General features: G+C 50.6%; 4 non-coding genes and 11 pseudogenes across 4 annotated transcripts; all 15 read right to left on the reverse strand.

Moving 5' to 3' along the window:
* Window positions 1-2,971: 2,971 nt before the first annotated feature.
* LOC141267256 (5S ribosomal RNA) lies at window positions 2,972-3,091 on the reverse strand. The gene has a single exon (XR_012321265.1). It is a non-coding gene; the product is annotated as a 5S ribosomal RNA (ribosomal RNA).
* Window positions 3,092-3,712: 621 nt separating this feature from the next.
* Window positions 3,713-3,831, reverse strand: LOC141268132 (5S ribosomal RNA; annotated as a pseudogene).
* Window positions 3,832-4,773: 942 nt separating this feature from the next.
* LOC141269326 (5S ribosomal RNA) lies at window positions 4,774-4,893 on the reverse strand (annotated as a pseudogene).
* Window positions 4,894-11,832: 6,939 nt separating this feature from the next.
* LOC141270451 (5S ribosomal RNA) lies at window positions 11,833-11,951 on the reverse strand. The gene has a single exon (XR_012321687.1). It is a non-coding gene; the product is annotated as a 5S ribosomal RNA (ribosomal RNA).
* Window positions 11,952-12,883: 932 nt separating this feature from the next.
* LOC141270233 (5S ribosomal RNA) lies at window positions 12,884-13,003 on the reverse strand (annotated as a pseudogene).
* Window positions 13,004-13,623: 620 nt separating this feature from the next.
* Window positions 13,624-13,742, reverse strand: LOC141268176 (5S ribosomal RNA; annotated as a pseudogene).
* A 933-nt stretch (window positions 13,743-14,675) lies between these two features.
* LOC141268154 (5S ribosomal RNA) lies at window positions 14,676-14,795 on the reverse strand (annotated as a pseudogene).
* A 621-nt stretch (window positions 14,796-15,416) lies between these two features.
* Window positions 15,417-15,535, reverse strand: LOC141266336 (5S ribosomal RNA). The gene has a single exon (XR_012320376.1). It is a non-coding gene; the product is annotated as a 5S ribosomal RNA (ribosomal RNA).
* Window positions 15,536-16,458: 923 nt separating this feature from the next.
* LOC141268992 (5S ribosomal RNA) lies at window positions 16,459-16,578 on the reverse strand (annotated as a pseudogene).
* A 621-nt stretch (window positions 16,579-17,199) lies between these two features.
* LOC141268766 (5S ribosomal RNA) lies at window positions 17,200-17,318 on the reverse strand. Its single transcript, XR_012321439.1, has one exon. It is a non-coding gene; the product is annotated as a 5S ribosomal RNA (ribosomal RNA).
* Window positions 17,319-18,249: 931 nt separating this feature from the next.
* On the reverse strand, window positions 18,250-18,369 carry LOC141270094 (5S ribosomal RNA; annotated as a pseudogene).
* Window positions 18,370-18,976: 607 nt separating this feature from the next.
* On the reverse strand, window positions 18,977-19,095 carry LOC141269149 (5S ribosomal RNA; annotated as a pseudogene).
* A 908-nt stretch (window positions 19,096-20,003) lies between these two features.
* On the reverse strand, window positions 20,004-20,123 carry LOC141268399 (5S ribosomal RNA; annotated as a pseudogene).
* Window positions 20,124-20,744: 621 nt separating this feature from the next.
* On the reverse strand, window positions 20,745-20,864 carry LOC141267830 (5S ribosomal RNA; annotated as a pseudogene).
* A 1,647-nt stretch (window positions 20,865-22,511) lies between these two features.
* LOC141269558 (5S ribosomal RNA) lies at window positions 22,512-22,631 on the reverse strand (annotated as a pseudogene).
* Window positions 22,632-26,350: the final 3,719 nt, after the last annotated feature.

The raw sequence follows: 26,350 nt of genomic DNA on the forward strand, positions 1-26,350 counted from the left end.
ATATTTTTTGATTTTTTCGTGGTACAAGGTTATGACAAATATGAAATCATCCAGATAATGGAGATATAAGGGTATTTTTTATGGAGAATATAATTACTCTGCATTTGTCATTAAAATTTAAAGGCCTTATTTTTATTTTTATTCTTATTTTTACTCTTAATTTTATTTTTCATTTTTAAAATTTTATTCTTACTTTATACTTTTATTTTTCTATTTTTTCATTTTTTAATTCTCATTTGATTTTATTTCAGTTCAATATCTCAATTGAGAAAACACATTAATATTTAATAAAGTAATGTCTAATACAAGAGTATTGCTTCATTAAATATATATTGCTAAGGAAAAAAATGTTTACATTTTCTGAGTAAACACAACAATTCATTCATTCATTTATTCATTCATTCATTCATTCATACATTCATATATTTATTCATTTTGGTTCAGGAGTATACATTCTTTGATATTATTGGTTTAATAAAGATATAAAAACTTGTTTTTTCAAAATACACTGACACCTATGGGTTGGAAAAGGTAATTACACCTATGACATAAAAATGTTCTATCATATGGAGAACTTGATTGATAATGAATTATTATCTATTATTGTTTATTATTCCAAACATAATTTATTTTAATATTTTGATAATAATTAGATGGATATTACTGATTGCTATGGTACGCTGTGATATTATAGGTTAGGAAAAACTGCCAGATTTGGTATCAGATTAGGGAATGAAGACTTCAATCAAGACATCGCAATTATGAATTCTATCTTAATAAAGACTTTTCATTTTTATAAATCAAAGAGATTCTCAAAAGTTACAAGAAGAAGCAACTGATATCCGGACGTCTCAGAAGGTAACAGGTGTGAATGCTGAGTGTTATAATAGACTGTGTCCATTACATACAATACAATTCACACCACTGATCACCAGGACGGCAGAGGACGATGATCCTATATGTACTGTGTTGTGTTCAAGTTTCATCACGTTCCAGTGGTTTCTTATCACCTTCAATGCTTCAATGAAAGCTGGTGAACAGGTAATACCTGGCATATGTGTCCTGTATATAAAGAACTGAGTACTGGTTATGGTGCTATATAAAGCAGGAAATTGTCAAGTTAACCCTTGCTTTACTGACCAAAGACGTCACATCTGTTCCAAAAGTGACACGAGACCAGTGCGGACACACGGAAGATTCCAAAGACGATCCAACGTAAGTCCAGGTGACAATGCACAGATATTAAAGCTACATTTCATCCATGGACTTTGTTTTCTTATCAACTGACACACAAGATCTTTCTAATAAAGAGTACAGTTTATGGACTGAACAATAATGAGCACAATTATGGACTGTACAATATCTACATGCTGTAATTTATTTCAAAGGAGTTTTCATCTAAAGACTGTGTTATAAAAGAACCAAGAAGAAGACGAGACGACGACCCGATGACATCAGATGATGACGATTGAACCCGCGATTGCTTCAATTTAGATATAGGGAAGTATAATTCTACATATTAAATGAATATTAGTCACTGCTTACCATAACATGAATTCACATCATTATATAACAATAATCCGATATTGATACTATTATTACTATTATTATTATTATGGAAATTTAATGATATTGCCAAGGAAGAAGGAAAGAAAAAATGATTGATGAATGTATCTTCTTTTGAGAAATTTCAGTTAAAGTCCTTTTATTCTCAAAAAGGGGGAAATGTTAAATGGTTAATTATGGAAATTCATTTGGAATGTTAATCGATAATCATTTTTCTGAGTTCTATGCCTCAGCCATCGTGTCTAGTTGACATGCGCTATTTGTGTGTGTATTTTTGGTTCACTACCATATGTAGAACAGGTGTCCATACGACTGGCTATAAAAGCCCATGGTACAGAAAGTGGGGGCTCTCTTGCTCTGCCCACCCCACAAGACACAGAATCTTCATGCTGAGAAGCAGATGATATGTAGGACTGGACACATGCTGGACAAAGACATGATTTACCAGCTAGGATCCAAGGAAAGATGACAAGCCTCTCACTTGCTGCTTTTCTACTTTGATGTCTGGCTGCCGGCTGCCCTTTCCAATGCTCAGCAAGACCAGGTCATTTTGTACTTTCCCTTCTCTTCAATTTTTTTGCTGTCTTCCTTAAAAGGTCTTGTAGACACAATGCCCCACTCAGAGCCGCTGAGCTCACTGATCGGCTGCAGCGCTGTCGACGGAACGTCAGCTTCACGGCCAATGCCACAGGCCGGGAGCAGAGGCGAGACTCCCCGGTAGACCCGGGTAGGGTGAGTAGAGCGCGGTTAGTTGCTTTCTAATAGCCTGCAGCCGGGGATTAACTTTTAATGAAAGGGAACAATCCCTTTGACTGTCTGCAGCGCGCCACACCTAGGAAGTGCACTCTCACACACAAGCCAGCATGCACACGTGCTCGCACGTGACAACACCCCCTATCTGCCTCTACAACCTCTCGGTCACCATGCGTCAGACTCTCCTGCCTGTTTTATGATTTCAGGGCCCTAGCAGGAATCACCTCCCCCTCCCCAATTCCTTCCGCACCTTCCTTGCCTTCCTTGCACTGAGGTTAGCTCTTTGTCAGCCGTCTGGCTTGGTTACACAAGCTTCTTTGCAGAGAAACATCTTACTTATGCTGGCCCTCGCTAGGCGGCCGGCATCCAAAACCTTCCCTGGGCACCTGCTGAAAGCCTGGCCCCTTCACGGCCCCGGGTGCTTTTAACGCCATCATTTCCACACGGCGAGCTGCGGAGTTAATAAGCACTCCTAGCCGTGGTAAGGAGCTCGGTGTCAGGCCTGCGTGAAGGCGGCGGGGTAGCGTACTTAGCTGCCAACTGGCTCAGAGGCCTTGGGGCTTCCATCATCTAAGTTACTTAAGGTCGGTGTCCGGCAAGGCGCCGTTCCATGCTAGCCGAGCTGGGCAGTAGGGCAAAACATCATCAAAATGGTCTACAGCACCCGGTGTTCCCAGGAGTTCTCCCATCCAAGTACTGTCCAAGCCCAGCCCTGCTTTGCTTCCGAGATCAGACGAGATCGGGTGTATCCAAGGTGGTATGGCCAGTAGACGCTGCTCGATCCATCGCCCGGCCAGCATTTCTCAGGATCGCTTGGTGGCGAGCAATCTGGCCGTGACGGGGCGGGCTCCGAAGGGTCCATGCAAAGGCTGTGCCGTCCCTACAGGTGTGGTTTGTTTAGCAGTGACTCACCCGCCGCATCAGGTGTCTTCAAAAATGTCTCGGCGCAGGGTCTCCTGCAGGCTAAACCCTTCATCGCGGTATTGTGACAGAAAGAGCAAGCTGGATCCGTAACTTGGGGGCGGAGCGAGACGTCCAGGGGTGAATGAAGGAAGAGGGTGAGATGGTTGCCAGTGACTTTGAGCTGCTCTTCAGTGGGGAGGGTCATGTTGCCTGCAAAGGTCTTCTGCTTGGGGTTACCGGTGGTTGCCTCCAGCCACGCGGGAGACGCTGGTCCTGGTGAAAAGGAGCCTAGTATTAAAAGTAAAGAAGCAACAATGCTGGAGGCCCACGGTGATCAGAAGGATGCTGGTATTTTGCAGAGATGAAATAGCGCAAGAGAGAAAGCAAATTAAAAAAAGAAAAGAAAATGAATGTGTGCACTTGTGAAAGGGAATGGAAAAAAGACATAGAAGAGAGTGCCCCCTGCTGGTGGAAGGAAGGAAAAAGCAAAATCCTACAGCACCTGGTATTCCCAGGTGGTCTCCCATCCAAGTACTAACCAGGCCCAACCTTGCTTAGCTTCTGAGATCAGACGAGATCGTGCATGTTCAGAGTGGTGTCGCCATAGGCAGAGACAGGTCTCTCACTTGCTGCTTTTCTACTTTGACGTCTGGCTGCCGGCTGCCCTTTCCAGTGCTCAGCAAGACCAGGTCCTTTTGTGCTTTCCCTTCTCTTCAATTTTTTTGCTGGCTTCCTTAAAAGGTCTTGTAGACACAACGCCCCACTCAGAGCCGCTGAGCTCACTGATCGGCTGCAGCGCTGTCGACGGAACGTCAGCTTCACGGCCAATGCCACAGGCCGGGAGCTGAGGCGAAACTCACCGGTAGACCCGGGTAGGGTTGAGTAGAGCGCGGTTAGTTGCTTTCTAATAGCCTGCAGCCGGGGATTAACTTTTAATGAAAGAGAACAATCCCTTTGACTGTCTGCAGCGCGCCACACCTAGGAAGCGCACTCTCACCCAAAAGCCAGCATGCACACGTGCTCGCACGTGACAACACCCCCTATCTGCCCCTACAACCTCTCCGTCACCATGCGTCAGACTCTCCTGCCTGTTTTATGATTTCAGGGCCCTATCAGGAATCACCCCCCCCTCCCCAATTCCTTCCGCACCTTCCGCACCTTCCTTGCACTGAGGTTAGCTCTTTGTCAGCTGTCTGGCTTGGTTACACAAGCTTCTTTGCAGAGATACATGTTACTTCTGCTGGCCCTCGCTAGGCAGCCGGCATACAAAACCTTCCCTGGGCACCTGCTGAAAGCCTGGCCCCTTCACGGCCCCGGGTGCTTTTAATGCCATTATTTCCACACGGCGAGCTGCGGAGTCAATAAGCACTCCTTGCCGTGACAAGGAGCTCGGTGTCAGGCCTGCGTGAAGGCGGCGGGGTAGCGTACTTAGCTGCCAACTGGCTCAGAGGCCTTGGGGCTTCCATCATCTAAGTTACTTAAGGTCGGTGTCCGGCAAGGCGCCGTTCCATGCTAGCCGAGCTGGGCAGTAGGGCAAAACGTTATCAAAATGGTCTACGGCACCCGGTGTTCCCAGGAGGTCTCCCATCCAAGTACTGTCTGAGCCCAGCCCTGCTTTGCTTCCGAGATCAGACGAGAATGGGCGTATCCAAGGTGGTATTGCCAGTAGACGCTGCTTGATCCATCGCCCGGCCAGCCTTTCTCAGGATCGCTTGGTGGCGAGTGTAACATACCTGGCGGCGTCCTTGCATAGTGGTCCATCTCCCACTGTGCAAGAGCGCGCACTTGATCTCCTGTCCAGAATGTCTCTCCGGCTTCCCTCCATGCTGTCTGTTTGTGTCTGTTTCTGCTGCTTAAGGGCGGCGCCCGATCACTTCCTGCTTTTTGTACCTGCTGTGGGTCACACCCCTTGTGCGTCCTCAGCCTATTGCTGTCTGTCACCTGGTATATAGCTCAGCTGCTCCCATCTATCCCTGCCTGAGCATAGTGTTTCATTCAGTGTGTGCTTGCACTCTGAAGGTGCCAGGTCCCGTTCTTTGTCTCCTGCCTTGCGGTATCACTTCCCGTGTCTGAACTGAGTCCTGTCTATGTCTCCTGCCTTGCGGTATCAGTTCCCGTGTCTGAACTGAGTCCTGTCTTTGTCTCCTGCCTTGCGGTATCAGTTCCCGTGTCTGAACTGAGTCCTGTCTATGTCTCCTGCCTTGCGGTATCAGTTCCCGTGTCTGAACTGAGTCCTGTCTGTGTACTCTTGCCTGCTGCCTCTCCTGGAGGCTGTATTTCCAGTCCTGTCTGAACACGCTCCTAACCTGTTCCCCCCGCCTTCTAAGGGCCGTTTACCTAGACCCGCTCCTGTATCTTGTCTGTCCTGTCTGAACACGCTCCTTGCCTGTTCGTCCCGCCTCTCTGGGGGCCGTATTCCCAGACCCGCTCCTGTATCCCGCTGCAGTGTCGGTCTCCTCCGTACACTCAGTTCCAGTCTGAACTCTCTCCTATCCTTTACCTGTTTTGCCTCTATGTCCGTTCCCTTCCTTTTTCTGCAGAGTCTGAACTCGTACCTAACTCCTGCTTGTTGTCTCTGTACTCCCGTTTGTGAGTTTGTGGTCCACTCGCTACTTCACTGCAAGTACCCTGTGGGTATCTGGCTCTGCCTTTCTCTTCCTGTCTGTTCCGTGTGAACAGAGCCCTGTCCCCCCTGCTCTGCTTTGTTTGCCGCTCTGCGGTTTCCGCTCTGATCCTGCCTTGTTTACCGCTCTGCGGTTTCCGCTCTGCTCCTTCCTTGTTTACCGCTCTGCGGTTTCCGCTCTGCTCCTGCCTTGTTTACCGCTCTGCGGTTTCCGCACTGCTCCTGCTTAGCTTGCCGCTCTTGCGGTTTCTGCCCTGCTCTTGCCTTGCTGGCCGCTCCTGCGGTTTCTGCTCTGCTCCTGCCTTGTTTGCCGCTCTGCGGTTACCTCTCTGCTCCTGCCTACTTAGCCGCTCTGCGGTTTCCGCTCTGCTCCTGCCTACTAAGCCGCTCTGCTCCTGCCTTGTTTACTGCTCTGCGGTTTCCGCTCTGCTCCTGCCTTGTTTGCCGCTCTGCGGTTTCCGCTCTGCTCCTGCCTACTTAGCCGCTCTGCGGTTTCCGCTCTGCTCCTGCCTTGTTTACCGCTCTGCGGTTTCCGCTCTGCTCCTGCCTTGTTTACCGTTCTGCGGTTTCCGCTCTGCTCCTGCCTTGTTTACCGCTCTGCGGTTTCCGCTCTGCTCCTGCTTAGCTTGCCGCTCTTGCGGTTTCCACTCTGGTCTTGCCTTGCTTGCCGCTCCTGCGGTTTCTGCTCTGCATCTGCTCGCTGCTCCGGCAGTCCTGTCCTGCACTGCTTCTGCTCGCTGCTCCGGCAGTCCCGTCCTGCTCTGCATCTGCTCGCTGCTCCGGCAGTCCTGTCCTGCTCTGCTTGAGCTCGCTGCTCCGGCAGTCCCATCCTGCTCTTCTCTTGCCCACCTCTTCGGGCATTCCCTCTCTGCTGTGTTTGGCTACTGCATCTGCGGTTCTGTTTCTGTGACCCAGTCTGTACTGGGTCTTGTCCTCTCTGTGCTCCAGCCCATCCTTTCGGCCAGTACCTCCCCGCCTGCATACTCGCCTGCATCCACCCGTCTGCATACCTGCCATGTTCGCTTATATCCACCAGTCTGTGCCAGCCTAACCTGCCTGTTCCAGTAATCCCTGTGTGGGTCAACGCCCGTGTCCGGAGTTTGACCTGGAGTAGCACCTGGTCCCTCTGCCCGGTTTCTCCTTGGTGCACTGGCGTCGTATGCCGTCGTGCCACCTTGGTCGGATCGGCCAGATACTTAGTCACGCCCCTCCAGGCACCCTCCGGTTCATGGTCCAGTGGAACCACTACTCCCGCACACGCCAGTCAGTCCGGGCGTGTGCATAACAGCATGCTCAGGCCATGGTTCCCGTTGAGCCCCACGGCCTTCGCTCTCTGAGACGTTTTCTAGTGAATACATGCATTAAAAATAAATAGAAAATTTTTTTTTTCCCTTAGCTGAGTTCCAGGCGAATTACGCACCGCCCAGATGGATCTATCAGCTCTCGTTCCTGCGGATCCGCCACGATACTATGGGGATCCAAGACAGTGTCGTGCATTTGTGGAGCAATGCATGCTACACTTTAAGGCCTACCCTCTCTATTTTCCTTCCGATTGGGCTAAAGTGGCCTTTATGATTGACTACCTAGCGGGTGATGCCTTGAAATGGGTCACCCCCCTATGGGAAGCATGGGATCCTGTCGTCCTTGACCTGCAGGCCTTTCTGGTGGCCTTTCGTGTGGTCTTCGAGGACCCTAACCCTGAAGCCCCTGCTGAAGCTTCACTTCCCAATATCCCGGAGCAGCCCCGATGGGTAATGTGTGTGGGTAGCGCAATAGTCCTCCAGCCCAATGAGACTACTGCCCACCCAGAATCCTCACAGGGTGACTACGCTTTCCGGAATACTTCTCCCAACCTCAAGAGGCAGTCCAGACGTGCTAGTCGTAGAGGCAAGCCGTCACGCCAGGGTCTGTCCTCCCTGAGACCGCCTGACCCCAACCTTGAAGTCCCTACTGAAGCTTCATCTCCCTGTATCCCGGAGAAGCCCCAACGGGTAATGTGCGTGGGTAGTGCACCAGTTCTCCTGACCGAAGAGACTTCTGCCCATCCAGACTCCACACAGGAGAACTTCCTGCACCCGGCATCAGATGCTTCACCCACTTTAACCGGTGTGCATGTCCAAGGATGCTCCAAAGCTGTGGTTACCTCAGAGTCTGTGCACCTCTACTACCTGGTGGAGGACCCCCTGTTGCCTCCTGAATCCTCCGGGATACCACTCGATAACAAATGGAGAGAGACTTCTCTACACCCGGTACTCGATACTTTGTCCGCTTCGTCCTGTGAGCCTGACAATGGGTACCCCAAAGTGGTAGTTACCCCCGAGTCTCTACACCCCTCCGACCAGGCGGAGGACCTCCAGTTGTCTCCTGAACCCTTCGGGGTGCTACCTGGTAGCGAAAGGACAGAGACTCTCCTATACTCTGTACCTGATACCTCGCTCGCTTCGTCCAGTGAGTCCAACCTAGTGTACTCCGAAGCAGAGGTTAACCATGAGTCTCTACACCCCTCTGACCAGGCAGAGGACCTCCAGTTGTCTCCAGAACCACTCGGGGTGCCACCTGGTGGTGAATGGACAGAGACTTTCCTATATCCTGGATCTGATACCTCGCTTGCTTCGTCCAGTGAGTCCGACCTAGTGTACTCTGAAGCAGAGGTTAACCGTGAGTCTCTACACCCCTCTGACCAGGCGGAGGACCGCCAGTTGTCTCCAGAACCCTTCGGGGTGCCACCTGGTGGTGAATGGACAGAGACTTTCCTATACTCGGTACCCGATACCTCGCCTGCTTCGTCCAGTGAGTCCGACCTTGTGTACTCTGAAGCAGATGTTTTCTCTGAGCCTCTGCACTCTTCTGACCCGGCGGAGGACCTCCAGTTGTTTCCTGAATCCTCCGGGGTACCACCAGATAACAAAGAGGCAGTGACTTTTCCTCATCCTGTATCTGATAACCCGTCTATTTCTTCCTGTGAGCTTGACAAGATGTACCTCGAAGCAGAGATTACCCCCAAGTCTCTGTCCCCCTCCAACCCGGTGGAGGACTTCCAGTTGTCTCCTGTACCCTCTGGGATGCCACCTGAAAGTATGTGGAGTGAGACTTCCTTGTGTGCTGTTCCTGGTACTCCACCCATTTTGTCTGTTGCTAAGGGTGGCTGGATGGGAGGTAGCATCCTAGCTACCCAGAGGAGACCAGTTTTTCCGGTGGACAGTGGAAGTGATCTCTTCGAAGGGAAGAATTGGCCCTCAAATTCCGTGCGGGAGATTCTGGCAGGCCTGAAGAAGAGGGGGCGTAAGGGGGGGGTACTGTAACATACCTGGCAGCGTCCTTGCATAGTGGTCCATCTCCCACTGTGCAAGAGCGCGCACTTGATCTCCTGTCCAGAATGTCTCTCTGGCTTCCCTCCATGCTGTCTGTTTGTGTCTGTTTCTGCTGCTTAAGGGCGGCGCCCGATCACTTCCTGCTTTTTGTACCTGCTGTGGGTCACACCCCTTGTGCGTCCTCAGCCTATTGCTGTCTGTCACCTGGTATATAGCTCAGCTGCTCCTATCTATCCCTGCCTGAGCATAGTGTTTCATTCAGTGTGTGCTTGCACTCTGAAGGTGCCAGGTCCCGTTCTTTGTCTCCTGCCTTGCGGTATCACTTCCCGTGTCTGAACTGAGTCCTGTCTATGTCTCCTGCCTTGCGGTATCAGTTCCCGTGTCTGAACTGAGTCCTGTCTTTGTCTCCTGCCTTGCGGTATCAGTTCCCGTGTCTGAACTGAGTCCTGTCTATGTCTGCTGCCTTGCGGTATCAGTTCCCGTGTCTGAACTGAGTCCTGTCTGTGTACTCTTGCCTGCTGCCTCTCCTGGAGGCTGTATTTCCAGTCCTGTCTGAACACGCTCCTAGCCTGTTCCTCCCGCCTTCTAGGGGCCGATTACCTAGACCCGCTCCTGTATCTTGTCTGTCCTGTCTGAACACGCTTCTTGCCTGTTCGTCCCGCCTCTCTGGGGGCCGTATTCCCAGACCCGCTCCTGTATCCCACTGCAGTGTCGGTCTCCTCCGTACACTCAGTTCCAGTCTGAACTCTCTCCTATCCTTTACCTGTTTTGCCTCTATGTCCGTTCCCTTCCTTTTTCTGCAGAGTCTGAACTCGTACCTAACTCCTGATTGTTGTCTCTGTACTCCCGTTTGTGAGTTTGTGGTCCACTCGCTACTTCACTGCAAGTACCCTGTGGGTATCTGGCTCTGCCTTTCTCTTCCTGTCTGTTCCGTGTGAACAGAGTCCTGTCCCCCCTGCTCTGCTTTGTTTGCCGCTCTGCGGTTTCCGCTCTGCTCCTGCCTTGTTTACCGCTCTGCGGTTTCTGCTCTGCTCCTGCCTTGTTTACCGCTCTGCGGTTTCCGCTCTGCTCCTGCCTTGTTTACCACTCTGCGGTTTCCGCTCTGCTCCTGCCTTGTTTACCGCTCTGCGGTTTCCGCTCTGCTCCTGCTTAGCTTGCCTCTCTTGCAGTTTCTGCCCTGCTCTTGCCTTGCTTGCCGCTCCTGCGGTTTCTGCTCTGCTCCTGCCTTGTTTGCTGCTCTGCGGTTTCTGCTCTGCTCCTGCCTTGTTTGCCGCTCTGCGGTTTCCGCTCTGCTCCTGCCTACTTAGCCGCTCTGTGGTTTCCGCTCTGCTCCTGCCTTGTTTACCGCTCTGCGGTTTCCTCTCTGGTCCTGCCTTGTTTACCGCTCTGCGGTTTCCGCTCTGCTCCTGCCTTGTTTACCGCTCTGCGGTTTCCGCTCTGCTGCTGCTTAGCTTGCCGCTCTTGCGGTTTCCACTCTGCTCTTGCCTTGCTTGCCGCTCCTGTGGTTTCTGCTCTGCATCTGCTCGCTGCTCCGGCAGTCCTGTCCTGCCCTGCTTCTGCTCGCTGCTCCGGCAGTCCCGTCCTGCTCTGCATCTGCTCGCTGCTCCGGCAGTCCTGTCCTGCTCTGCTTGCGCTCGCTGCTCCGGCAGTCCCGTCCTGCTCTGCTCTTGCCCACCGCTTCGGGCATTCCCTCTCTGCTGTGTTTGGCTACCGCATCTGCGGTTCTGTTTCTGTGACCCAGTCTGTACTGGGTCTTGTCCTCTCTGTGCTCCAGCCCGTCCTTTCGGCCAGTACCTCCCCGCCTGCATACTCGCCTGTATCCACCCGTCTGCATACCTGCCATGTTCGCTTATATTCACCAGTCTGTGCCAGCCTAACCTGCCTGTTCCAGTAATCCCTGTGTGGGTCAACCCCCGTGTCCGGAGTTTGACCTGGAGTAGCACCTGGTCCCTCTGCCCGGTTTCTCCTTGGTGCACTGGCGTCGTATGCCGTCGTGCCACCTTGGTCGGATCGGCCAGATACTTAGTCACGCCCCTCCGGTTCATGGTCCAGTGGAACCACTACTCCCGCACACGCCAGTCAGTCCGGGCGTGTGCATAAAAGCGAGCAATCTGGCCGTGACGGGGCGGGCTCCGAAGGGTCCATGCAAAGTCTGTGCCGTCCCTACAGGTGTGGTTTGTTTAGCAGTGATTCACCCGCCACATCAGGTGTCTTCAAAAATGGCTCGGCGCAGGGTCTCCTGCAGTCTAAACACTTCATCGTGGTAATGTGACAGAAAGAGCAAGCTGGACCCGTAACTTGGGGGCGGAGCGAGACATCCAGGGGTGAATGAAGAAAGAGGGTGAGATGGTTGCCAGTGACTTTGAGCTGCTCTTCAGGGGGGAGGGTTGTGTTGCCTGCAAAGGTCTTCTGCTTGGGGTTACCGGTGGTTGCCTCCAGCCACGCGGGAGAAGCTGATCCTGGTGAAAAGGAGCCTAGTATTAAAAGTAAAGAGGCAACAATGCTGGAGGCCCACGGTGATCAGAAGGATGCTGGTATTTTGCAGAGATGAAATAGCGCAAGAGAGAAAGCAAATGAAAAAAATAAAAGAGAATGAATGTGTGCACTTGTGAAAGGGAATGGAAAGAAGGCATAGAAGAGAGTGCCCCCTGCTGGTGGAAGGAAGGAAAAAGCAAAAGCCTACAGCACCTGGTATTCCCAGGTGGTCTCCCATCCAAGTACTAACCAGGCCCAACCCTGCTTAAATTCTGAGATCAGATGAGATCGGGCGGGTTCAGGGTGGTGTGGCCGTAGGCAGAGACAAGCCTCTCACTTGCTGCTTTTCTACTTTGAAGTCTGGCTGCCGGCTGCCCTTTCCAGTGCTCAGCAAGACCAGGTCCTTTTGTGCTTTCCCTTCTCTTCAATTTTTTTGCTGGCTTCTTAAAAGGTTTTGTAGACAGAAGGCCATACTCAGAGCCGCTGAGCTCACTGATCGGCGGCAGCGCTGTCGACGGAACGTCAGCTTCGCGGCCAATGACACAGGCCGGGAGCAGAGGCGAGACTCACCGGTAGACCCGGGTAGGGTGAGAACAGCGTGGTTAGTTGCTCTCTAATACCCTGCAGCCGGGGATTAACTTTTAATGAAAGGGAACAATCCCTTTGACTGTCTGCAGCGCGCCACACCTAGGAAGCGCACTCTCACACACAAGCCAGCATGTACACGTGCTCGCACGTGACAACACCCCCTATCTGCTCCTACAACCTCTCCGTCACCATGCGTCAGACTCTCCTGCCTGTTTTATGATTTCAGGCCCCTAGCAGGAATCACCCCCCCCCTCCCCAATTCCTTCCTTGCCTTCCTTGCACTGAGGTTAGCTCTTTGTTAGCCGTCTGGCTTGGTTACACAAGCTTCTTTGCAGAGAAACATGTTACTTCTGCTGGCCCTCGCTAGGCGGCCGGCATCCAAAACCTTCCCTGGGCACCTGCTGTAAGCCTGGCCCCTTCACGGCCCCGGGTGCTTTTAACGCCATCATTTCCACACGGCGAGCTGCGGAGTCAATAAGCACTCCTAGCCGTGGCAAAGAGCTCGGTGTCAGGCCTGCGTGAAGGCGGCGGGGTAGCGTACTTAGCTGCCAACTGGCTCAGAGGCCTTGGGGCTTCCATCATCTAAGTTACTTAAGGTGGGTGTCCGGCAATGCGCCGTTCCATGCTAGACGAGCTGGGCAGTAGGGCAAAACGTCATCAAAATGGTCTACAGCACCGGGTGTTGCCAGGAGGTCTCCCATCCAAGTACTGTCTGAGCCCAGCTGTGCTTTGCTTCCGAGATTAGACGAAAACGGGCGTATCCAAGGTGGTATGGCCAGTAGACGCTTCTCGATCCATCGCCTGGCCAGCCTTTCTCAGGATCGCTTGGTGGCGAGCAATCTGGCCGTGACGGAGCGGGCTCCGAAGGGTCCATGCAAAGGCTGTGCCATCCCTACAGGTGTGGTTTGTTTAGCAGTGATTCACCCGCCGCATCAGGTGTCTTCAAAAATGTCTTGGTGCTGTGTCTCCTACAGGCTAAACCCTTAATCGCGGTAATGCGACAGAAAGAGCAAGCTGGACCCGTAACTTGGGGGCGGAGAGAGACGTCCAGGGGTGAATGAAGGAAGAGGGTGAGATGGTTGCCAGTGACTTTGAGCTGCTCTTCAGGCGGGAGGGTCGTGTTGCCTGCAAAGGTCTTCTGCTTGGGGTTACCGGTGGTTGCCTCCAGCCACGCGGGAGACGCTGGTCCTGGTGAAAAGGAGCCTAGTATTAAAAGTAAAGAAGCAACAATGCTGGAGGCCCACGGTGATCAGAAGGATGCTATATTTTGCAGAGATGAAATAGCGCAAGAGAGAAAGCAAATGAAAAAAAGAAAAGAGAATGAATGTGTGCACTTGTGAAAGGGAATGGAAAAAAGGCATAGAAGAGAGTGCCCCCTGCTGGTGGAAGGAAGGAAAAAGCAAAAGCCTACAGCACTTTGTATTCCCAGGTGGTCTCCCATCCAAGTACTAACCAGGCCCAACCCTGCTTAGCTTCTGAGATCAGACAAGATTGGGCGTGTTCAGGGTGGTGTGGCCGTAGGCAGAGACAAGCCTCTCACTTGCTGCTTTTCTACTTTGACGTCTGGCTGCCGGATGCCCTTTCCAGTGCTCAGCAATCCCAGGTCCTTTTGTGCTTTCCATTCTCTTCAATTTTTTTGCTGGCTTCCTTAAAAGGTCTTGTAGACACAACGCCCCACTCAGAGGCGCTGAGCTCACTGACCGGCTGCAGCGCTGTCGACGGAACGTCGGCTTCACGGCCAATGCCACAGGCCGGGAGCAGAGGCGAGACTCACCGGTAGACCCGGGTAGGGTGAGTAGAGCGCGGTTAGTTGCTTTCTAATAGCCTGCAGCCGGGGATTGACTTTTAATGAAAGGGAACAATCCCTTTGACTGTCTGCAGCGCGCCACACCTAGGAAGCGCACTCTCACACACAAGCCAGCATGCACACGTGCTCGCACGTGACAATACCCCCTATCTGCCCCTACAACCTCTCTGTCACCATGCGTCAGACTCTCATGCCTGTTTTATGATTTCAGGGCCCTAGCAGGAAATACCCCCCCCTCCCCAATTCCTTCCGCACCTTCCTTGCACTGAGGTTAGCTCTTTGTCAGTCGTCTGGCTTGGTTACACAAACTTCTTTGCAGAGAAACATGTTACTTCTGCTGGCCCTCGCTAGGCGGCCGGCATCCAAAACCTTCCCTGGGCACCTGCTGAAAGCCTGGCCCCTTCACGGAACCGAGTGCTTTTAACGCCATCATTTCCACACGGCGAGCTGCGGAGTTAATAAGCACTCCTAGCCGTGGCAAGGAGCTCGGTGTCAGACATGCGTGAAGGGTGGCGGGGTAGCGTACTTAACTGCCAACTGGCTCAGAGGCCTTGGGGCTTCCATCATCTAAGTTACTTAAGGTCGGTGTCCGGCAAGGCGCCGTTCCATGCTAGCCGAGCTGGGCAGTAGGTAAAAACATCATCAAAATGGTCTACAGCACCCGGAGTTCCCTGGAGGTCTCCTATCCAAGTACTGCCCGAGCCCAGCCCTGCTTTGCTTCCGAGATCAGATGAGATCAGGCGTATCCAAGGTGGTATGGCCAGTAGAAGCTGCTCGATCCATCGCCCGGCCAGCCTTTCTCAGGATCGCTTGGTGGCGAGCAATCTGGCCGTGACGGGGCGGGCTCCGAAGGGTCCATGCAAAGTCTGTGCCGTCCCTACAGGTGTGGTTTGTTTAGCAGTGATTCACCCGCCGCATCAGGTGTCTTCAAAAATTGCTCGGCGCAGGTTCTCCTGCAGGCTAAACACTTCATCGCGGTAATGTGACAGAAAGAGCAAGCTGGACCCGTAACTTGGGGGCGGAGCGAGACGTCCAGGGGTGAATGAAGAAAGAGGGTGAGATGGTTGCCAGTGACTTTGAGCTGCTCTTCAGGGGGGCGGGTCGTGTTGCCTGCAAAGGTCTTCTGCTTGGGGTTACCGTTGGTTGCCTCCAGCCACGCGGGAGAAGCTGGTCCTGGTGAAAAGGAGCCTAGTATTAAAAGTAAAGAGGCAACAATGCTGGAGTCCCACGGTGATCAGAAGGATGCTGGTATTTTGCAGAGATGAAATAGCGCAAGAGAGAAAGCAAATGAAAAAAATAAAAGAGAATGAATGTGTGCACTTTTTAAAGGGAATGTTAAAAAGGCATAGAAGAGAGTGCCCCCTGCTGGTGGAAGGAAGGAAAAAGCAAAAGCCTACAGCACCTGGTATTCCCAGGTAGTCTCCCATCCAAGTACTAACCAGGCCCAACCCTGCTTAGCTTCTAAGATCAGATGAGATTGGGCGGGTTCAGGGTGGTGTGGCCGTAGGCAGAGACAAGCCTCTCACTTGCTGCTTTTCTACTTTGAAGTCTGGCTGCCGGCTGCCCTTTCCAGTGCTCAGCAAGACCAGGTCCTTTTGTGCTTTCCCTTCTCTTCAATTTTTTTGCTGGCTTCCTTAAAAGGTCTTGTAGACAGAAGGCCCCACTCAGAGCCGCTGAGCTCACTGATCGGCTGCAGCGCTGTCGACGGAACGTCAGCTTCGCGGCCAATGACACAGGCCGGGAGCAGAGGCGAGACTCACCGGTAGACCCGGGTAGGGTGAGTAGAGCGCGGTTAGTTGCTTTCTAATAGCCTGCAGCCGGGGATTAACTTTTAATGAAAGGGAACAATCCCTTTGACTGTCTGCAGCGCGCCACACCTAGGAAGCGCACTCTCACACACAAGCCAGCATGCACACGTGCTCGCACGTGACAACACCCCCTATCTGCCCCTACAACCTCTCTGTCACCATGCGTCAGACTCTCCTGCCTGTTTTATGATTTCAGGGCCCTAGCAGGAATCACCCCCCCCCCTCCCCAATTCCTTCCTTGCCTTCCTTGCACTGAGGTTAGCTCTTTGTCAGCTGTCTGGCTTGGTTACACAAGCTTCTTTGCAGAGAAACATGTTACTTCTGCTGGCCCTCGCTAGGCGGCCGGCATCCAAAACCTTCCCTGGGCACCTGCTGTAAGCCTGGCCCCTTCACGGCCCCGGGTGCTTTTAACGCCATCATTTCCACACGGCGAGCTGCGGTGTCAATAGGCACTCCTAGCCGTGGCAAGGAGCTCGGTGTCAGGCCTGCGTGGTAGCGTACTTAGCTGCCAACTGGCTCAGAGGCCTTGGGGCTTCCATCATCTAAGTTACTTAAGGTCGGTGTCCGGCAAGGCGCCGTTCCATGCTAGCCGAGCTGGGCAGTAGGTAAAAACGTCATCAAAATGGTCTACAGAACCCGGAGTTCCCTGGAGGTCTCCTATCCAAGTACTGCCCGAGCCCAGCCCTGCTTTGCTTCCGAGATCAGATGAGATCAGGCGTATCCAAGGTGGTATGGCCAGTAGAAGCTGCTCGATCCATCGCCCGGCCAGCGTTTCTCAGGATCGCTTGGTGGCGAGCAATCTGGCCGTGACGGGGCGGGCTCCGAAGGGTCCATGCAAAGTCTGTGCCGTCCCTACAGGTGTGGTTTGTTTAGCAGTGATTCACCCGCCGCATCAGGTGTCTTCAAAAATGGCTCGGCGCAGGTTCTCCTGCAGGCTAAACACTTCATCGCGGTAATGTGACAGAAAGAGCAAGCTGGACCCGTAACTTGGGGGCGGAGCGAGACGTCCAGGGGTGAATGAAGAAAGAGGGTGAGATGGTTGCCAGTGACTTTGAGCTGCTCTTCAGGGGGGCGGGTCGTGTTGCCTGCAAAGGTCTTCTGCTTGGGGTTACCGGTGGTTGCCTCCAGCCACGCGGGAGAAGCTGGTCCTGGTGAAAAGGAGCCTAGTATTAAAAGTAAAGAGGCAACAATGCTGGAATCCCACGGTGATCAGAAGGATGCTGGTATTTTGCAGAGATGAAATAGCGCAAGAGAGAAAGCAAATGAAAAAAATAAAAGAGAATGAATGTGTGCACTTGTGAAAGGGAATGTTAAAAAGGCATAGAAGAGAGTGCCCCCTGCTGGTGGAAGGAAGGAAAAAGCAAAAGCCTACAGCACCTGGTATTCCCAGGTGGTCTCCCATCCAAGTACTAACCAGGCCCAACCCTGCTTAGCTTCTAAGATCAGATGAGATTGGGTGGGTTCAGGGTGGTGTGGCCGTAGGCAGAGACAAGCCTCTCACTTGCTGCTTTTCTACTTTGAAGTCTGGCTGCCGGCTGCCCTTTCCAGTGCTCAGCAAGACCAGGTCCTTTTGTGCTTTCCCTTCTCTTCAATTTTTTTGCTGGCTTCCTTAAAAGGTCTTGTAGACAGAAGGCCCCACTCAGAGCCGCTGAGCTCACTGATCGGCTGCAGCGCTGTCGACGGAACGTCAGCTTCGCGGCCAATGACACAGGCCGGGAGCAGAGGCGAGACTCACCGGTAGACCCGGGTAGGGTGAGTACAGCGCGGTTAGTTGCTCTCTAATACCCTGCAGCCGGGGATTAACGTTTAATGAAAGGGAACAATCCCTTTGACTGTCTGCAGCGCGCCACACCTAGGAAGCGCACTCTCACACACAAGCCAGCATGTACACGTGCTCGCACGTGACAACACCCCCTATCTGCCCCTACAACCTCTCCGTCACCATGCGTCAGACTCTCCTGCCTGTTTTATGATTTCAGGCCCCTAGCAGGAATCACCCCCCCCTCCCCAATTCCTTCCTTGCCTTCCTTGCACTGAGGTTAGCTCTTTGATAGCCGTCTGGCTTGGTTACACAAGCTTCTTGCAGAGAAACATGTTACTTCTGCTGGCCCTCGCTAGGCGGCCGGCATCCAAAACCTTCCCTGGGCACCTGCTGTAAGCCTGGCCCCTTCATGGCCCCGGGTGCTTTTAACGCCATCATTTCCACACGGCGAGCTGCGGAGTCAATAAGCACTCCTAGCCGTGGCAAAGAGCTCGGTGTCAGGCCTGCGTGAAGGCGGCGGGGTAGCGTACTTAGCTGCCAACTGGCTCAGAGGCCTTGGGGCTTCCATCATCTAAGTTACTTAAGGTCGGTGTCCGGCAATGCGCCGTTCCATGCTAGACGAGCTGGGCAGCAGGGCAAAATGTCATCAAAATGGTCTACAGCACCCGGTGTTGCCAGGAGGTCTCCCATCCAAGTACTGTCTGAGCCCAGCTGTGCTTTGCTTCCGAGATCAGACGAGATCGGGCGTATCCAAGGTGTTATGGCCAGTAGACGCTTCTCGATCCATCGCCCGGCCAGCGTTTCTCAGGATCGCTTGGTGGCGAGCAATCTGGCCATGACGGAGCGGGCTCCGAAGGGTCCATGCAAAGGCTGTGCCATCCCTACAGGTGTGGTTTGTTTAGCAGTGATTCACCCGCCGCATCAGGTGTCTTCAAAAATGTCTCCTACAGGCTAAACCCTTCATCGCGGTAATGCGACAGAAAGAGCAAGCTGGACCCGTAACTTGGGGGCGGAGCGAGACGTCCAGGGGTGAATGAAGGAAGAGGGTGAGATGGTTGCCAGTGACTTTGAGCTGCTCTTCAGGGGGGAGGGTCGTGTTGCCTGCAAAGGTTTTCTGCTTGGGGTTTCCGGTGGTTGCCTCCAGCCACGCGGGAGACGCTGGTCCTGGTGAAAAGGAGCCTAGTATTAAAAGTAAAGAAGCAACAATGCTGGAGGCCCACGGTGATCAGAAGGATGCTATATTTTGCAGAGATGAAATAGCGCAAGAGAGAAAGCAAATGAAAAAAAGAAAAGAGAATGAATGTGTGCACTTGTGAAAGGGAATGGAAAAAAGGCATAGAAGAGAGTGCCCCCTGCTGGTGGAAGGAAGGAAAAAGCAAAATCCTAGAGCATTTTGTATTCCCAGGTGGTCTCCCATCCAAGTACTAACCAGACCCAACCCTGCTTAGCTTCTGAGATCAGACAAGATCGGGCGTGTTCAGGGTGGTGTGGCCATAGGCAGAGACAAGCCTCTCACTTGCTGCTTTTCTACTTTGACGTCTGGTTGCCGGCTGCCCTTTCCAGTGCTCAGCAAGACCAGGTCCTTTTGTGCTTTCCATTCTCTTCAATTTTTTTGCTGGCTTCCTTAAAAGGTCTTGTAGACACAACGCCCCACTCAGAGCCGCTGAGCTCACTGACCGGCTGCAGCGCTGTCGACGGAACGTCGGCTTCACGGCCAATGCCACAGGCCGGGAGCAGAGGCGAGACTCACCGGTAGACCCGGGTAGGGTGAGTAGAGCACGGTTAGTTGCTTTCTAATAGCCTGCAGCCGGGGATTAACTTTTAATGAAAGGGAACAATCCCTTTGACTGTCTGCAGCGCGCCACACCTAGGAAGCGCACTCTCACACACAAACCAGCATGCACACGTGCTCGCACGTGACAACACCCCCTATCTGCCCCTACAACCTCTCCGTCACCATGCGTCAGACTCTCCTACCTGTTTTATGATTTCAGAGCCCTAGCAGGAATCACCCCCCCCCTCCCCAATTCCTTTCCCACCTTCCTTGCACTGAGGTTAGCTCTTTGTCAGCCGTCTGGCTTGGTTACATAAGCTTCTTTGCAGAGAAACATGATACTTGTGCTGGCCCTCGCTAGGCGGCCAGCATCCAAAACCTTATCGGGCACCTGCAGAAAGCCTGGCCCCTTCACGGCCCTGGGTGCTTTTAACGCCATCATTTCCACACAGCGAGCTGGGGAGTCAATAAACACTCCTAACCATGACAAGGAGCTCGGTGTCAGGCCTGCGTGGTAGCGTCCTTAGCTGCCAATTGGCTCAGAGGCCTTGGGGCTTCCATCATCTAAGATACTTAAGGTCGGTGTCCGGCAAGGCGCCGTTCCATGCTAGCCGAGCAAAACGTCATCAAAATGGTCTACAGCACCCAGTGTTCCCAGGAAGTCTCCCATCCAAGTACTGTCCGAGTCCAGCCCTGCTTTGCTTCCGAGATCAGACGAGATCGGGAATATCCAAGGTGGTATGGCCAGTAGACACTGCTCGATCTATCGCCCGGCCAGCCTTTCTCAGGATCGCTTGATGGCGAGCAATCTGGCCGTGATGGGGCGGGCTCCGAAGGGTCCATGCAAAGGCTGTGCCGTCCCTACAGGTGTGGTTTGTTTAGCAGTGATTCACCCGCCGCATCAGGTGTCTTCAAAAATGTCTCGGCGCAGGGTCTCCTGCAGGCTAAACCCTTCATCGCGGTAATGTGACAGAAAGAGCAAGCTGGACCCGTAACTTGGGGGCGGAGCGAGACGTCCAGGGGTGAATGAAGGAAGAGGGTGAGATGGTTGCCAGTGACTTTGAGCTGCTTTTCAGGGGGGAGGGTCGTGTTGCCTGCAATGGTCTTCTGCTTGGGGTTACCGGTGGTTGCCTCCAGCCACGCGGGAGACCCTGGCCCTGGTGAAAAGGAGCCTAGTATTAAAAGTAAAGAAGCAAAAATGCTGGAGGCCCACAGTGATCAGAAGGATGCTGGTATTTTGCAGAAATGAAATAGCGCAAGAGAGAAAGCAAATGAAAAAAAGAAAAGCGAATGAATGTGTGCACTTGTGAAAGGGAATGGAAAAAAGGCGTAGAAGAGAGTGCCCCCTGCTGGTGGAAAGAAGGAAAAAGCCAAAGCCTACCGCACCTGGAATTCCCAGGCGGTCTCTCATCCAAGTACTAACCAAGCCCAACGCTGCTTAGCTTCCGAGATCAGACGAGATCGGGCGTATCCAAGGTGGTATGGCCAGTAGACGCTGCTCGATCCATCGCCCGGCCAACCTTTCTCAGGATCGCTTGGTGGCGAGCTATCTGGCCGTGACGGGGCGGGCTCCGAAGGGTCCATGCAAAGGCTGTGCCGTCCCTACAGGTGTGGTTTGTTTAGCAGTGATTCACCCGCCGCATCAGGTGTCTTCAAAAATGTCTCGGCGCAGGGTCTCCTGCAGGCTAAACCCTTCATCGCGGTAATGTGACAGAAAGAGCAAGCTGGACCCGAAACTTGGGGGCGGAGTGACACGTCCAGGGGTGAATGAAGGAAGAGGGTGAGATGGTTGCCAGTGACTTTGAGCTGGTCTTCAGGGGGGAGGGTCGTGTTGCATGCAAAGGTCTTCAGCTTGGGGTTACCGCTGGTTGCCTCCAGCCACGCGGGAGACGCTGGTCCTAGTATTAAAAGTAAAGAAGCAACAATGCTGGAGGCCCACGGTGATCAGAAGGATGCTGGCATTTTGCAGAGATGAAATAGCGCAAGAGAGAAAGCAAATGAAAAAAAGAAAAGAGAATGAATGTGTGCACTTGTGAAAGGGAATGGAAAAAAGGCATAGAAGAGAGTGCCCCCTGCTGATGGAAGGAAGGAAAAAGCAAAAGCCTAAAGCACCTGGTATTCCCAGGTGGTCTCCTATCCGAGTACTAACCAGGCCTGACCCTGCTTAGCTTCCAAGATCAGGCTTGTTCAGGGTGGTGTGGCCGTAGGCAGAGACAAACCTCTCACTTGCTTCATTTCCACTTTGAAGTCTGGCTGCCGGATGCCCTTTCCAGTGTTCAGCAAGACCAGGTCCTTTTGTGCTTTCCCTTCTCTTCAATTTTTTTGCTGGCTTCCTTAAAAGGTCTTGTAGACACAACGCCCCACTCAGAGCCGCTGAGCTCAATGATCGGCTGCAGCGCTGTCGACGGAACGTCAGCTTCAGGGCCCATGCCACAGGCCGGAAGCAGAGGCGATACTCACCGGTAGACCCGGGTAGGGTGAGTAGAGCGCGGTCAGTTGCTTTCTAATCGCCTGCAGCCGGGGATTAACTATTAATGAAAGGGAACGATCCCTTTGACTGTCTGCAGAGCGCCACACCTAGGAAGCGCACACTCACACACAAGCCAGCATGCACACATGCTCGCACGTGACAACACCCCCTATCTGCCCCTACAACCTCTCCGTCACCATGCGTAAGACTCTCCTGCCTGTTTTATGATTTCAGGGCCCTAGCAGGAATCACCCCCCCTCCCCAATTCCTTCCTTGCCTTCCTTGCACTGAGGTTAGCTCTTTGGCAGCCGTCTGGCTTGGTTACACAAGCTTCTTTGCAGAGAAACATGTTACTTCTACTGGCCCTCACTAGGCGGCCGGCATCCAAAACCTTCCCTGGGCACCTGCTGAAAGCCTGGCCCCTTCACGGCCCCGGGTGCTTTTAACGCCATCATTTCCACACGGCGAGCTGCGGAGTCAATAAGCACTCCTAGCCGTGGTAAGGAGCTCGGTGTTAGGCCTGTGTGAAGTGCGGCGGGGTAGCGTACTTAGCTGCCAACTGGCTCAGAGGCCTTGGGGCTTCCATCATCTAAGTTACTTAAGGTCGGTGTCCGGCAAGGCGCCGTTCCATGCTAGCCGAGCTGGGCAGTAGGGCAAAACGTCATCAAAATGGTCTACAGCACCCGGTGTTCCCAGGAGGTCTCCCATTCAAGTACTGTCCGAGGCCAGCCCTGATTTGCTTCTGAAATCAGACGAGATCGGGCGTATCCAAGGTGGTATGGCCAGTAGACGCTGCTCGATCCATCGCCCGTCCAGCCTTTCTCAGGATCGCTTGATGGCGAGCAATCTGGCCGTGACGGGGCGGGCTCCGAAGGGTCCATGCAAAGGCTGTGCCGTCCCTACAGGTGTGGTTTGTTTAGCAGTGATTCACCCGCCGCATCAGGTGTCTTCAAAAATGTCTCGGCGCAGGGTTTCCTGCAGGCTAAACCCTTCATCGCGGTAATGTGACAGAAAGAGCAAGCTGGACCCGTAACTTGGGGGCGGAGCGAGACGTCCAGGGGTGAATGAAGGAAGAGGGTGAGATGGTTGCCAGTGACTTTGAGCTGCTCTTCAGGGGGGAGGGTTGTGTTGCCTGCAAAGGTCTTCTGCTTGGGGTTACCGGTGGTTGCCTCCAGCCACCCGGGAGACGCTGGTCCTGGTGAAAAGGAGCCTAGTATTAAAAGTAAATAAGCAACAATGCTGGAGGCCCACTGTGATCAGAAGGATGCTGGTATTTTGCAGAGATGAAATAGCGCAAGAGAGAAAGCAAATGAAAAAAAGAAAAGAGAATGAATGTGTGCACTTGTGAAAGGGAATGGAAAAATGGCATAGAAGAGAGTGCCCCCTGCTGGTGGAAGGAAGGAAAAAGCAAAAGCCTACAGCACCTGGCATTCCCAGGCGGTCTCTGTTAAATGGTTAATTATGGAAATTCATTTGGAATGTTAATCGATAATCATTTTTCTGAGTTCTATGCCTCAGCCATCGTGTCTAGTTGACATGCGCTATTTGTGTGTGTATTTTTTGTTCACTACCATATGTAGAACAGGTGTCCATACGACTGGCTATGAAAGCCCATGGTACAGAAAGGGGGGGCTCTCTTGCTCTGCCCACCCCACAAGACACAGAATCTTCATGCTGAGAAGCAGATGACATGTAGGCCTGGACACATGCTGGACAAAGACATGATTTACCAGCCAGGATCCAAGGAAAGATGGGTGAATCTCAACAATTAAGCTAATTATGGACAAATGGACAATTACTTTATAACTAATTATTGCATGTACCTGCTGCAATCTGATTCTTTTTAATGGACAATCCAAGAATAAATAGATACATTTTTTTATAAGAATATCGTGATATTGATACTTTGAGAAGTCCTCAGTAGAAAAAAATAATACAGGAAGAGTATTATTTTACAATGGTGAGCCAGCCAGTCCTGTTTTTTTGATTTTTAAATTGAGTAAGTGAATTTCTTCCGTGAACAAGGGGGGAGTCCTGACGAGCTGAACAGCTGTTGTTCACGTGTCAGTAAATTCACTAGTTTGTCACGAGAAGCAGAAAGGACCTACAGACTGAGGAAAGACAGGAAGCAGAGGTACTAACAAGGAACAGAATCACACAGGAAAAGAATCAGACGAACTGAAGACAGGACGTGCTGATAAAGAGAAGCCAAGGAATCTTAAGGTAAGCAAAATATGGATATAATTTCTTCTTTTGCTAAACAAAGTAATATTAATTTCAAAGGTAATTTAGGAGATGACATAGAAGTTTTGTGGCTCAGTTTATACAAAGAATGGAACGGACGTACAAGAGCCACTAAAAATATCAGAGAATTCTGGAATTACCCAGGCTCAACTCCAAATTAAAATGAGGAAAAATTTGCTGAAATTATACAAAATCATGCCAAAATATGATGTCAAAATCCATGCCTGTAGAAATTCAGAGACATTTGAGAGCTTCTCTGATAAGTTTGATTTATCCAATGAGGAGAGGAATCAATTATTTAAAATATGGATTCCTGTGACATTGTCCAGACGTTTACATTTAATGCCCTGTGAAAATGACTCTCCTAATGGATGGGAAAATGATTCGGACAGATTAAGATATTTGATTTATTGTGTCACAAAGGATTTTCCCAACATAGAAGATCTGCAGAAACTAAGGATTGGTAGGAAGGAATGTACATATACATTCATGTCCATATTTGAACGGTTGTACAAAGCTCTCATCAAAAATGGAAAAGTACAACATATGATAACAACTTTTGTACAAAAATTCAAATTCCTAAATTCAGTTTACCAAGTTATGGCATCACAAAAAAATTCATTATTTGAATGTGCGCAGATGCTGGATTTTGTTAGAAAACATGAGAATCGTGAAAAGAAAATAAATCAAGCTAAATTTATAAAACCAGGAAAGGTAAAATCTTACCAAAAGCCAATATCAAACTCTCCTAGACTGAGTCATCCCCATAGTGAACTCTATCAAATACGCAGAAGATTTCATATATGTTATAAGCCATATCAGCCAGTGCAAAGATCCATCTCTCCACAGAATGAGTTAATTCTCAGTCAGAACTGTGATTCTCTAAAAAGGAAAATGGCTGAAACTGATGGACAGAGACAGGTGAGACGACCAACTCACAGTGACGTCATGGAATGTGGACAGAAGAACAGGCAGTTCTCTGAGGTTTTGAAGGATAGAAAACTGTCTTTCCTAAATAGGGCGTTCCTGGAGATATTTGAGAGAGACAGAAGATTTGGTTTAGGGAGTGGCTAAGGAAAAACTGTAATTATAATGTTGTATCAAAATGTAATACAATGTCTCAATATTTATTTATAATCTTATACAGTAAAATTGTAGTTACATAGTTTCTAATAGTTCATATATATATATATATATATATACACTTGTCTAAGTAGAGATTGCGTATAATTGTATTTATATATACGTTTATAAAATATATATATATATTAATTAATAAATTAGAACTTCATATATATAAATTTAAGTAGCAATATTTTGAATTACATTAGAACCAACCAAAATATGTATAAGATATTTAAATAATTCTGTTTCTGTATGAATTTGATATTTAATTTTATTTTCTTATATTTCCTTAGAGTTTTCATTCCAAAGCAGGATTTGATCAAAGAACTCTAAAATGGATTTATTTCTTTATTCACACAGGAAGTGAAAAAAATGCATGATTTTATGTGTATAACATTTTAAAATAATAACAATATATCTAGTTGAACTATAATATATATGTAATACTTATTAATTCTTTTGTGTTGCTAATATTTTCTGTGCATGAAGTGTTCGTGCAAATTAAAGTAGCTTTACAGCATGACGTGTGACAGCTGCGGCCTTTGAACTTTGAGCTAATAGTATAGGATCCCATTCATTCTATTTTCAACTGATGTAACTTAAGACCGGGCAGCCAGTGAAAAAAGAATCTAAGACAAGAGTTTTTTCAAGTGTCTGAAATTCCAGTGACTTACTCTCATATTATATAATATGTACTTGGGGAATATTCAAAGAAATATAAAGATATTCAATTGATATGGCAATGCGCATTAATAAATTGGGATACAACAATTTTGGGTTAAATATATATATATACAGTACAGACCAAAAGTTTGGACACACATTCTCATTTAAAGATTTTTCTGTATTTTCTTGACTATGAAAATTGTACATTAACACTGAGGGCATCAAAACTATGAATTAACACATGTGGAATTATATACTTAACAAAAAAGTGTGAAACAACTGAAAATATGTCTTATATTCTAGGTTCTTCAAAGTAGCCACCTTTTGCTTTGATGACTGCTTTGCACACTCTTGGCATTCTCTTGATGAGCTTCAAGAGGTAGTCACCGGAAATGGTCTTCCGTCAATCTTGAAGGAGTTCCCAGAGATGCTAAGCACTTGTTGGCCCTTTTGCCTTCACTCTGCGGTCCAGCTC

The sequence above is a fragment of the Phyllobates terribilis genome, unplaced genomic scaffold, assembly GCF_046119375.1.
Source record: "Phyllobates terribilis strain yellow unplaced genomic scaffold, ASM4611937v1 Scaffold_4__5_contigs__length_816908805, whole genome shotgun sequence".
Classification (NCBI taxonomy): domain Eukaryota; kingdom Metazoa; phylum Chordata; class Amphibia; order Anura; family Dendrobatidae; genus Phyllobates; species Phyllobates terribilis.